We start from the raw sequence: 12,556 nt of genomic DNA on the forward strand, positions 1-12,556 counted from the left end.
ACCCTCTAAATTTATTCGTTAATTTCCAGACATGCTTATGGAAATTCTTCTAGTGTTTCATATTTTGTGACATTATAATCATGACATTATAATCATTACAGAGATTTAAATTTTTCTTACTTATGCTTAATCCCTATGAAAATACACGTTCATGAATAAAATTCTATAAATTCAATAATGGGAGAAAACTCGTAGAAATAGATTCCGGATGGAACTTTTAACATCAAAATCTGGTCAGGATGAAAAATTAGTCCATGAGGGAAGATTCACAATCTTCCTTTTCGGGACTAAAATTTGTAAGTTTCACAGAAACTAGGGCCAAATATCGTTTTTAAAAATGTGTCAAAAATAATAAACTTAGTGGGTTTATAAAATTTTTTAATTAGGGTCACTACAAGAATTTGAATCTTTTGTTACCAAAAATTTGGTAACCAAAAACCCTATTTTTGGTAACAAAATGTTTTTGTTACCAAAAAATTTTGGTAGCAGAAAGTAAGCGATTCAGTCACTAAATATTTGGTAATAAAAGGTACTTGGTAGCGAAAGTCAGGAGATTTAAGGACCAAATATTTGGTATCAAATTGTATTTGGTAGCGAAATATATGAGATTTAGTGACCAAATATTCGATAGCAAAAGGTATTTAATAACAAAACATATGAGATTTAAAAACCAAATTTTTAGTAGCAAAATGTATTTAGTAACGAAAAAAACAAGAATCAGGTACCAAATATTTAGTAGCAAATAAGGAATTTGTTGCTATCAAATCTTTTTGGTCACTAAAACTGAGACAGATTTATATACCTATATTTTTTTAAAAATACATATATATAAATAAAATACTAAATATTAATTTAAAAATCTCTAAATATTTCAATACATATTAGAATCCAAACAAAATACTAAAATAGTCATACTTAAGCAAACTCAAACACTTATACAAATATTATACTAGTAAAATCTTAATATTACAAAAATTAAACGCTCTAACAAACTGAGGCCAGTGGTGGCGGTGGCGGAAGATCTTCTCTTTTCGGGTCCCAAGAGGAAGCAAAGAAAGGATCTTCAAATCAAAGTGCAACTATCATATCAATTTGACATCTCATCTCATGGAGGTATATTGAGAAATTTCCTAGGTAAAATATTCCCATATGCTGCTGTAATACAAAGTTCTGGCTTCAATTCTCTTAAGTTGGACAAGAAAATCTCCTGCACAAAAGTAAAACGGAAAAAGGAAACCACCATAATCTAGAATTGAAAATCCTTAATGGTATCATATCAAAATTCTAAAAACACTCCTTCAATCATTCTAATCAAAAGGAGGTATTACAGTAGATGCTAAAATGTTACTTCCAACTGCAAACATATCAGTTGCCTCATGGGTACAATAGATGCTCAGTAAAGAAACCAGGAAAGCATGAATAATGGACAAACATACATCTAGACCTCTGTTGGGTAAAAATATTTATTAATGTTGAAATAATATTTCACACACAACATAATTTTACCTATCCTAGGATTTAATTAGCATAGGAATTGATGGAAAAATACAAATTCCGACTTGGATACTCAGCAAGTTATAATCCGTCTTCAAATGGCTAAGTAGAAGCCTTTAACAAAGTGCTTTGTAAAATCCTAAAGAAAATAGTGTCAAAGAACAGAAAAGATTGGCATGAACGCCTCTTAGAAGCCTTATGGGCTTATAGAACCACAGTGCGAACTGCAACGGGTTGCACACCATACAGTTTGATTTTTGGCTCTGAGGCCGTACTCTCATTGAAAGTGCAATTACCATCTCTCAGAATTGCTACTCAACTGATGGCACCGGACGAAAATGTCCAAGTGAGACTAGCTGAGCTCGAAGCATTAGACGAGAAAAGGCTCGCAGTACAACAAAAGCTCAAAATTTACCAAGCTCAAGTGGCAGGGGCCTTTAACAAAAAGGTCAAATTTAGATCCTTCACAATCGGAGAGTTGGTCCTTACAGTCAGAAGGCCAATTGTTATAACAAGGAGGATGCAAGGTAAATTTGAAGCAAAGTGGGAAGGACCATACGTCGTTACTAAGGTTTTTCCAAAAGGGGCATATGAGCTTTCCGATTCAGAAGGTCACTGTATTTACTCCTGTGTAAATGGAAAGTTTATCTAAAAATTATATGCCTAAATAGGGAGGTACCCCTCCTAGCACATAACCCACACAAGAAAGATAATAGCGGAAGCAAATAAATAAAGCAGTGAACTACGAATGGCTTGATCCCCCAAAGGGGTACGTAGGCAATCCGGTAATAAACTGGATGCAGCTCCAAAATAAGACAAACATGTGTTCTCCATATAACTACGGAAGGCTTTATTCCTGTGAAAATGATACGTAGGCAATCTAGTATAAATTGGATGCAGCCACAAAATCAAAACAAACAAATTACCCTCTCTTATTCAATTACTCAAATTGAACAAAATGTCCAAATACATGCTATTGCAAAATAAGCATAATAAATCCAAAAAATAGGAAAAGCCAAGTCCTATTGACAAAAAATAATAAATAAATAAAAAGAAGAGACAGAGGATGTCTAGATGAAGAAAATGAGGGATGAAATCATCATCAGTCTTTCTTGAAGAATGCTGCCAAAGAGTCACGTATCTTCTGAGATTCCTGCTCCTGAGAGCTGGCTTCAGCTGTAGCTTCTTGAATTTCAATAAACCTTGCAACCTTAGCTTCAACCTGCAGTTGCTTGATCTCATCACCGATCTTTATTTGTTCATCTAAAGAATTCTTCAGCTGGGAAACTGCATCTTTTGCGGATTTTAATCGATCTTCATATGAACGACACAATTGTTGCGCCTTCTGCTCAGCTCCTTTTACCTCTGCCTCAAAAGCCTCAATATTCTCTACAACTGATTGAGCACTTGGAAGATCGCTAGACAAAATATTCATAGCAGTAAGATGCTCCTTTTCGCGATGAATCAAATCTAGAATTAACCTTTCGTTCATGGAAACTTTCTCTTCAATAAATGGAGAAAAAGTGACTAAATGTTTCTCTGAATCGAACAAACGGTTCACGGTGTCTCTAAACCATACGAACTCACCTTAGGATATCCCCCTTCATATCAATGAGGAAATCTATTGTTGTGAGATACTCAGACACCTGAGAGCGATAATTTAGAGTACTCTCTAGCGATGTTGAAAGTAAAACCCAATCAGAGATTGACTTCAACATACTGATCAAGTAATCCCGAGTAGGTTTATCTGAAATTTGATTTGTGATGGTAGAAATTTAATAAGTGACTTTTGATGAGGAAGGCACAACAACCGCCAATGGAGGAGGTTCATATGGGACTTCAACAATAGCCTGCTCCCTGAAACTTTCAAAATCTTCAGGCTCCTCGTCATCAAGAGTCCTAATTGCGTCAATTACGTGGTTATCAAGAGATGATGGGGTCCCGATGATTTCTGGAAGATCTTCAAATCTTGTTGGCATATTTCCCGGCCCAAAAGATGAAGTAATTATGTTAGCGTCAACTTGCATATGATCAAAACTAAAAACACCAGTTTTGGTATTTTGGAGTGAAGAAGAAGCAGTTCCTACATCCATATGTCCAGGTTCTGGAGGCTTTGATGGGAAAGAGACCGTTTCAACAATTGCATAATCAAGCTCAGTAATCTATGTACGTCTTATTCTTTTAGGATTCGTATCTCACTCATCACCATCATTTGATCGAGATATTTCGTGAGTATTAACAATATCCGCCAAAGAATGGGATCGAATGAAAATGTCATCTACATTGGCATGAAGTCGTCGCATGTCAATTATCACGTATACATCTTCTTTCCTGTATGGCCTTTTCTCAAATAATGAACGGAGATTTTTCACTGAACGCCCCAAGTAAGGAGTAGTGCTACGCATCCACCAACGGCAATACAACCATGTGCACTGCCCTATGCGGGTGGCCCTCGGTATAAGAAAATAAGTCCCAATACGTCTTTTTAAAAATAAATACCAAGCATCAGCAAATCCATCTAACAAGCAAGTTTTTTTCGCATCAACCGTAAAACGAAACTTATCTGAAGGAACGCCTTGGTCAAAACCAAACTAGCGAGCGAATCTATTTGGATAGTATGGTTCCACAAATATAACACCACCTACCCTCACAAGGAGTAAAGCTGCACGCATAGACAATAAAAGTTTAAATTTTTCGTCGGTTAAGTCTTCATCATCTAAGTAATCCGTATCTCTCTCTTCATTATATGAATATGGGCGGTAACGGACATGTTGTTCGTCACGTATCATATGCCTACTTCCAATTATAGTTCTTTTCTCAGGCTCAATTCCAGCATATTTATGCAACAAAGGCAGGTTATTGTTCTCTTCCCAACCAAAATATAAATAAGGGAAGTGTTCAGCTAACCATCCGATGACATAATGCATTGGAAGAAAAACCCAGCTAACACCAAATCCGTTCGTTCCTGTGACGTACTCATTAAATGCGCGATAAATGTATTCCAAAACTGTAGAGGCAAGTGACATTCTCGTGCCTTGAGCCATCAGAGAGGCCATATAAAAAGTTTCAAGCCTTATGTTGCCACCCTTAGTGGGAAGGACGAAACGACTTAACCACAGTGATAGGAATGCAGAGAGCATACCAACTTCTAAAACTTGCAAAGGAAGTTGCTTTAATTGGCTTTTTCGAGACTTCTTATGGAAATCTTTAGAATGGGAATCTTGAGCCTGCTCAGTTTTCAAACCGACAAACATTTGTACTCTATAAAAATATTCAGTCCATTGATCCCAAGATACAAATTAAGTTTCTAAAATATTGCATATACGAGAATGGATCCTTAAAAGTTCTACAATGCAAGGATGATATAAGAAAGTGTTCAACAACTTTTTATTTGTCAGGATAAACTCTTCATACGGGATTCTCAAGATAGGCAAACCTCCGATGGTTTTCAGATCATACAATGAGATTCTCATTTCACCACCAATATGATGGAGAGTATTGCTTGTTAGTCCCCACAATTCAACAAATGCTCGCCAAACATTACAATTATGAGAAAAAAGATATTGCGCAACAACTACTGCATCATAAATCTCTGCTCTCTTCAAAACGTTGCGGTTACAACTTATAATCTTTGCAGTCCACTCCATTAAACAAAGTTTGGAAGTGAGCCCGACCACGAAAATTAAATTGCAAAGGAGGTTTCTTTTTTTCTTGTAGCATTCGATGCAAACCAGGGTGAAAATCGAGAGTAACCGTGTTCTTGAGATCGCCTTCATGCCCATTGTCAACTTTCTCGAGGGTTTCAGTTTTGAAAACGACACCTTTCTGTTGACTCAATTGGATGGCGTTTTCTTCACCATTAAAGAAATATCTTAAATAAACAGAATGAACCTCTTGAGAATTAAGCAAATAAAGGGGACTGCTAAATCTTGTCGAAGCTCGAACTTCATCTAAACCAATCGAACGTTGGTAACTTGGCCCTGAAGTAAATTCTTCGCCAGGTTCCTCAGGGGCTCGTTCCGAACGAAGTTTGTCAAAAATATCCATAAATAAGCATGTAAAACAAAAGGGAGAAGAAATGAATATAAAATTATTATCATTATTTTCTTCTTTTTTTGAGTATGACACGCGCACATAAATGTCACGTACATACTCGAAGGGGCATCTGTTAAAAAAAAAAAAAACAAACTACAATGGTCACATGGGAGGTTGGAAAACTTCCTGGAAGAAGTAGGTACGTGAAGAAAGAGTAAAATGTGTTAGTGGGGAGTTAGGTGAAAAATAACGTGAGAATAATCCTTCAGAGAGAAAAAGCAACTAATCCTATTTGAATAATTAAAAAAAAGAGAAGGACGGTTGCTTCAAATGCATATATATAGGCATGTAAGAAACAAAATAAGGGAGGAACGAAAAAAAAAAAAAAAACTTTGTGCAAGCGTGTGTGCAGAAGAGAAGTGAGAGAAACGAAAAAAAAAAAAAAAAAAAAAAGAGGACTTTGTGACTTTGTGCAGACGTGTGTGCAGAAGGGAAGTGAGAGAAAGAAAGAAAAAAATACAGTGTGTGCAGCCGTGCTAGTGAGAGAAGTGTGAGATAGTGTGTGTAGAGAGAATTATCAAAAAAAAAGTAAAAAAATCCACTTTAATCTCATGATGATGTTTTGTCTACGCGTTTTTTTTAAGCTTTCTCTTATACCGAAGTACCATCTCAAGACAAGAACTTCTTCTGCCATTATTGGCCAAATTCATACTTAAGACGTACGAGTTACAAACTTTTGAACCCAGTCAAGAAAATTGTGAGGTTGCAAGTTTTAGAACCACTAAAAAAAACAAAATAAAATAGAGTTGCAAATTTTTTAACTCTAGAAAATTATGAGGTTACAAAATTTAAAACCTCCAAAAATCAAATAAAGTTATAAATTTTAAAATTCTATAAAATTATGGAGTTGCAAAATTTAGAACCTCTACAAAAAAAACAAAATAGAGTTGCAAATTTTAGAACTCTAGAAAATTATAGGGTTGTAAAATTTAGAACTTCTAAAAAAATCAATAGAGTTACAAATTTTAAAACTTTATAAAATTATGGAGTTGCAAAATTTAGAACCTCTACAAAAAAAAACAAAATAGAGTTGCAAATTTTAGAACTCTAGAAAATTATAGGGTTGTAAAATTTAGAACTTCTAAAAAAATCAAATAGAGTTGTAAATTTTAAAACTTTACAAAATTATGGAGTTGCAGAATTTAAAACTTTTGCACAGTTCAAAATATTATTATAATTTTGAGTATGACTTATAAAGTGCAACCCGAAACAGAAAAATTAGTGACCACTTACGTAAGGGTCTTTTCGTTTCCTGTAAAAAAAAATCAGTCAAAGAACCGAAACAAAAAAAATAACGGAAAGGCTAAATAAAAAAAATTTACCTTCAGCAACGTGTAGAAGACTATCATTCTTTTTGTTCTTGTTTGGCCGAAAAGCAACCAGTTTCTTTGAATTGGGAAATGGCTTATTAAAATTGTCAAAAGAAATTGATGATTCGACAGAAAAAGAAGGAGAGCAGGGTAACAGCTCTATACACAAATCAAAATATAATGACAATTAACGTTCTTCTTCATTCATGTACAAATATATATATATATATATATCAAAAAGTTACCAGATGTTCTTCGTTCATGTACACGCATATATATATATATCAAAAGGTTGCCAGACTTGCTGGACGCTGTGATGCTTGTACTCGCTAAAAGCAATAATGGTTCATATATACATATATATACACACATATATATATATATATAAGAAACATGTAGAACGGATGAGGATGGGAAAATCCAAGTTTCCTTTGAAATTAAACTGAACGCGAAAAAGAATGGATAATTGAATCAATTGGTTTAGATGAAATTTCAAATTTTTAAAAAAATAAATGATAAGGGATAAAGGATAAATATATATATATATATATATATTTATCAAAAAGTTGCCAAATTTACTTGTGGTCGCTGTGATGCTCGTACTGGCTAAAAACAATAGTTGTTCATATATATTCAATTGATTCAATTATCCCTTATCCTTTTTTAAAAAAATTTAAAATTTCATCTAAACCAATTGATTCAATTATCCTTTCTTTTTCGTGTTCAGTTTAATTTCAAATGAAACTTAGATTTTTCCATCCTCATCCGTTCTATACGTTTCTTTTATATATATATATATATATATGAATCATTGTTGCTTTTAACGAGTACAAGCATCACAGCGACCATAAACAAATTTGACAACCTTTTAATATATATATATATATATGCGTGTACGTGAACGAAGAAGAACATCTTGCAACTTTTTGATATATATATGTGTGTGTACGTGCATGAAGAAGAACGTTAATTGCTATTATATTTTGATTTGCGTATAGAGCTATCAGCCTACCCTCCTTTTTTTGTCGAATCATCAATTTCTTTTGACAATTTTAATTGCAAAGCCATTTCCCAATTCAAAGAAACTGGTTGTTTTTCGGCCAAACAAGAACAAAAAGAATGATAGTCTTCTACACATTGCTGAAGGTAAATTTTTTTTATTTAGCCTTTCTGTTATTTTTTTAGTTTCGGTTCTTTGACTGATTTTTTTTTTACAGGAAACGAAAAGACCCTTACGCAAGTGGTCACTAATTTTTCTGTTTCGGGTTGCACTTTATAAGTCATACTCAAAATTATAATAATATTTTGAACTGTACAAAAGTTTTAAATTTTGCAACTCCATAATTTTGTAAAGTTTTAAAATTTACAACTCTATTTGATTTTTTTAGAAGTTCTAAATTTTGCAACCCCATAATTTTATAGAGTTTTAAAATTTACGACTCTATTTGATTTTTTTTAAAGGTTCTAAATTTTGCAACTCCATAATTTTATAGAGTTTTAAAATTTGTAACTCTATTTGATTTTCGGAGGTTCTAAATTTTACAACCCCATAATTTTCTAGAGTTCTAAAATTTGCAACTCTATTTTTTTTTTTTTTTTTTTAGAGGTTCTAAAACTTGCAACCTCACAATTTTCTTGACTGGGTTCAAAAGTTTGCAACCCGTATGTCTTAAGCATGAATCTGGCCAATAATGGCAGAAGAACTTCTTGTCTTGGGATGGTACTTCGGTATAAGAGAGGGCTTAAAAAAAACGCGTAGACAACATCATCATGAAATTAAAGTAGATTTTTCTACCTTTTTTTTGATAATTCTCTCTACACACACTATCTCACACTTCTCTCACCCCTTCTGCTTACACGCCTGCACAAAGTCACAAAGTCCTTTTTTTTCGTTTCTTCTCTCACTTCTCTTCTGCACACACGCCTGCACAAAGTTTTTTTTTTTTTTTTTTCATTCCTCCCCTCTTTTGTTTCTTACATGCCTATATATAGGCATTTGAAGCAACCGCCATTCTCTTTTTTTTAATTATTTAAATAGGATTAGTTACTTTTTCTCTCTGAAGGATTATCACCACGTTATTTTCACCCAACTCCCCACTAACATATTTTACTCTTTCTGCACGCACCCACTTCTTCCTAAAGTTTTCCAACCTCCCACGTGACTTTTGTGTTTTTTTTTTTTTTTTTTTTCATAACCACCCCTTTTTTTTTTTTTTTGCATAACAACCTCATAAGAGGGTGGTACTATAGTTGAAAAAGTTTCGAATAGATGATAGCTCTCTTATTTGCTAATGTGGCCCAATGGAGTTTGAATAATAAAATTCGAATTAAAACAAACAAGCCTTCAAACATTTGAAAATAATCAAATTTGTAAAGGCTTTTCAATTGCCTTCTCAAAAAGAAAACATGGATTAATGTTCTTCTTTAAAGGACGTATAAATGCAACAAGAGGAGTAGAATTCAAGTTCCATCATACATATAAAAAAGTTACCAAGAATTAAACCATTTAAAAAGAAAAATAATACTAACTATTAGTTGGAAGAAATGAAATGTAAGAGTGAAAGGTTCTTTTGAAGTTGGGGGACCATTACGAAAATAAGCAAGTATTTGCTCATATATTTATAGTTCCTATTGAGAGCACAAGTCATTATATCGCAAAATGTAGAAATGGTGTTCCAGGAAAAAGCTCATTGATGGTTAAATCTAATGCTTTGTATGATAAGAGAGAAGAAAAGAAAGGTATATAACCAAGGTGAGGAAAATAGAGAGGAAGGAAATGATCTTTCTCTTATTATGTTCGTAGTCCACTCCTAATTTCCCATAGTGGGAGAGGTTAAAATTCAGGTTATTTGAAGGATTTGAAATCCCACATCCAATCTATATCCTTCTCTTTTCTCTCCTACCAAACCAAAATCCTTTCACTAAGCCCTTTACCACTCGCCATCATTCCGCTTTTCCTCCTACCAAACAAGCTCTAAAATTCAATTTGTAATCACATAATGAGAGAAATTTAAACATGTAGAACTAGGATCGAAAGATTATCAAATTACCTCTCCCGCCCATTCGGGTGTGAAAATAAAGTCGGAAGGGAAGTTTCTATCAAGAGCAGATTGTGCTATTGGAGAAGCAACAACTTTTTCCCCCTATCCCTTCTTGAAGGTGGCTGAGTAACAATTGCAGCAACCTAGATAGACGTTACAACTATAATCAAAATCGAGACTTCCATTTTGCAGAAGCAGAAATAAACTGAGAAAACGACAATTAGAACCAAGTAGGCGTCCTGGCTCCAAAAGGTTTCTCTTAGCTTTAAGTCGTCCTGGCTCTAATTTACACTACAAGAAAGGCGTCATGGCTCTAATTAGCCTAAAACGAATAAAATAAAAATAAAAATAAAAGGTGTCCTAGCCAAAAATGCTATACAGAGTTTCATGTCTACCATATCAAAAGTTCTGGAAAACGTTTCTTAGATCCCCATATAGATTTTAAGCTTTTGTGGCCAAAACTGACTAGTTTGCTAATCTGGCCAAAAATTGACTAGTTAACATATAGATTTTAAGATTTAAATGTAAAATAAAGTGGACCCATTGCTACCACAGAAGTTCAAAGCTGAAATTTCATTGCCAGAAACAATGCCAATACTTGCAGACAGAGAATTTCCACGATGAGAGAGAGAGAGAACTGACCGAAAGAAGGAGGAGGTGTTGATGGTGAGGAGAGATGTCTCTCGCTTTTCGGCAACGACGAGAATCGGCGGCGGCAACGAGAATCGGGAGCGGCGACAGTGAGAATCGGAGTCGGCAACTGCGAGAAGCGGCTAGAGAGAGAAGGAGCGAGAGAGAGATCTAGAGCTAGAGAGAATTCTTGAGGAGTGGAAGGCGGCGGAGGAGGAGCGGCGGCTGGAGAAGAAGGCAGAGGAGAGTTTCTGAAGAAGTTGGTGAAGAAAGGGAATAAGGGCGTTGGGGATGGATCTGCCGAGTATAGGGATTTTCAATTAAACGTGTGGGTGTGTTTTGAATTTTTAGGGAGGGTAGGTTAAAATATTTTTCCCACAAAAATTTTGTTCCTCTTTTGTTACTATATTTGATAGTAAATATTTATGTTTTTTTGTTACTAAATATTATTTTGATAATTAAAAGTATATTTTTTGTTATTAAATTTTAATTTGATAGTAGAAAGACATATATTTAAAATTTTTAAAAATATATATTTTAATGATAAATATATTTTAGACTTATTATTTTAGTAACATTTTAATAAAAAAAATATAGTTTTGAAATTGAAATACATTATTCTATGTTAAAAAGTAATCAAATAGTAAGGATATGTACTTAATTAACAAGATCATATATATACACACATAAACATGTATCTTGTTACATCTACACAAAATAATTAAATTATAAAATAATTATTATACAAAATATACTAGGATGATTGTTAAAACATAATATAGGACATATTCATAGAAAACTAAAAAAAATAATACATACACAAAATATAAGTTTCAAAGTTTTTATATGATTTGCTACCAAACACAACTTTTGGTAACAAAAAACGCCTTTTTGCCTCCAAAATTTGAATTTAGTAGCATAATCATGTTTTCTGCTACTAAAATTTGGTACCAGAAAATTATATTTTTTGTTACCAAACATTATTTTGGTAGCCGAAAGCATACGTTTTGCTACTAAGTTTGAATTTGGTACCAGAAAATTATATTTTTTGTTACCAAACATTATTTTGGTAGCCGAAAGCATACGTTTTGCTACTAAGTTTGAATTTGGTACCAGAAAGACATATGTTAAAAAAACCATTTTAATGCCAAAAATTATTTTAGAATTATTGTTCTAGTAACATTATAACAAAAAATATAATTTTGAAATTGAAATACATTATTTAAAGTTAAAAATCAATCAAATAGCAAGATTATATATTACTTTATGTACAACAAATACTTAATTAACAAGATCACATATATATACACACATGATCATGCCTCTAGTTACACCTACATAAAATAACTAAATTATCAAATAATTGTTATACAAAATATACTAGGATAATTGTTAAAACTTGATATGGGACATATTCATGGAAAAAAAAAAAAAAAAAAAAACCCAATACATGCAAGAAATATAAGTTTTAAAGTTTTAATATAATTTTCTACCAAACACAACTTTTAGTAGCAAAAAATGTCTTTTTGCCACCAAAATATGAATTTGGTAGCAGAATCATGTTTTCCGCTACCAAAATTTGGTACCAGAAAATTATATTTTTTGTTACTAACATTATTTTGGTAGCTAAAAGTATATTTTCTGCTACCAAATTTTAATTTGGTACTAGAAAGACATGTTAAAAATTAAAAAAAAAAAACATTTTAATGACAATTTATTTTAGAATCATTTTTCTAGTAACATTATAACAAAAATATAGTTTTGAAATTGAAATACACTATTCAAAGGTAAAAATCAATTAAATAGTAAGATTATATACTACTCTATGTAGAACATATATTTATTTAACAAGATCACATATATACACACATGAACATGTCTCTTGTTATACCTACACAAAATAACTAAATTATCAAATAATTGTTATACAAAATATACTAGGATGATTGTTAAAACTTAATATAGGACATATTCATAGAAAATTTT

The 12,556-nt window shown here is 32.7% G+C and overlaps 1 long non-coding RNA gene across 1 annotated transcript; it reads right to left on the reverse strand.

Annotated features, from left to right (window-relative positions):
* Positions 1 to 986: 986 nt before the first annotated feature.
* LOC112092084 lies at positions 987 to 10,891 on the reverse strand. Its single transcript, XR_002902414.1, has 3 exons — positions 10,583 to 10,891; positions 9,950 to 10,083; positions 987 to 1,207 (listed from the first exon to the last, which is right to left on the reverse strand). It is a non-coding gene; the product is annotated as an uncharacterized LOC112092084 (long non-coding RNA).
* Between the last annotated feature and the right edge of the window lie 1,665 nt (positions 10,892 to 12,556).

Source organism: Morus notabilis, unplaced genomic scaffold (assembly GCF_000414095.1).
Source record: "Morus notabilis unplaced genomic scaffold, ASM41409v2 Scaffold1332, whole genome shotgun sequence".
Classification (NCBI taxonomy): Eukaryota; Viridiplantae; Streptophyta; class Magnoliopsida; order Rosales; family Moraceae; genus Morus; species Morus notabilis.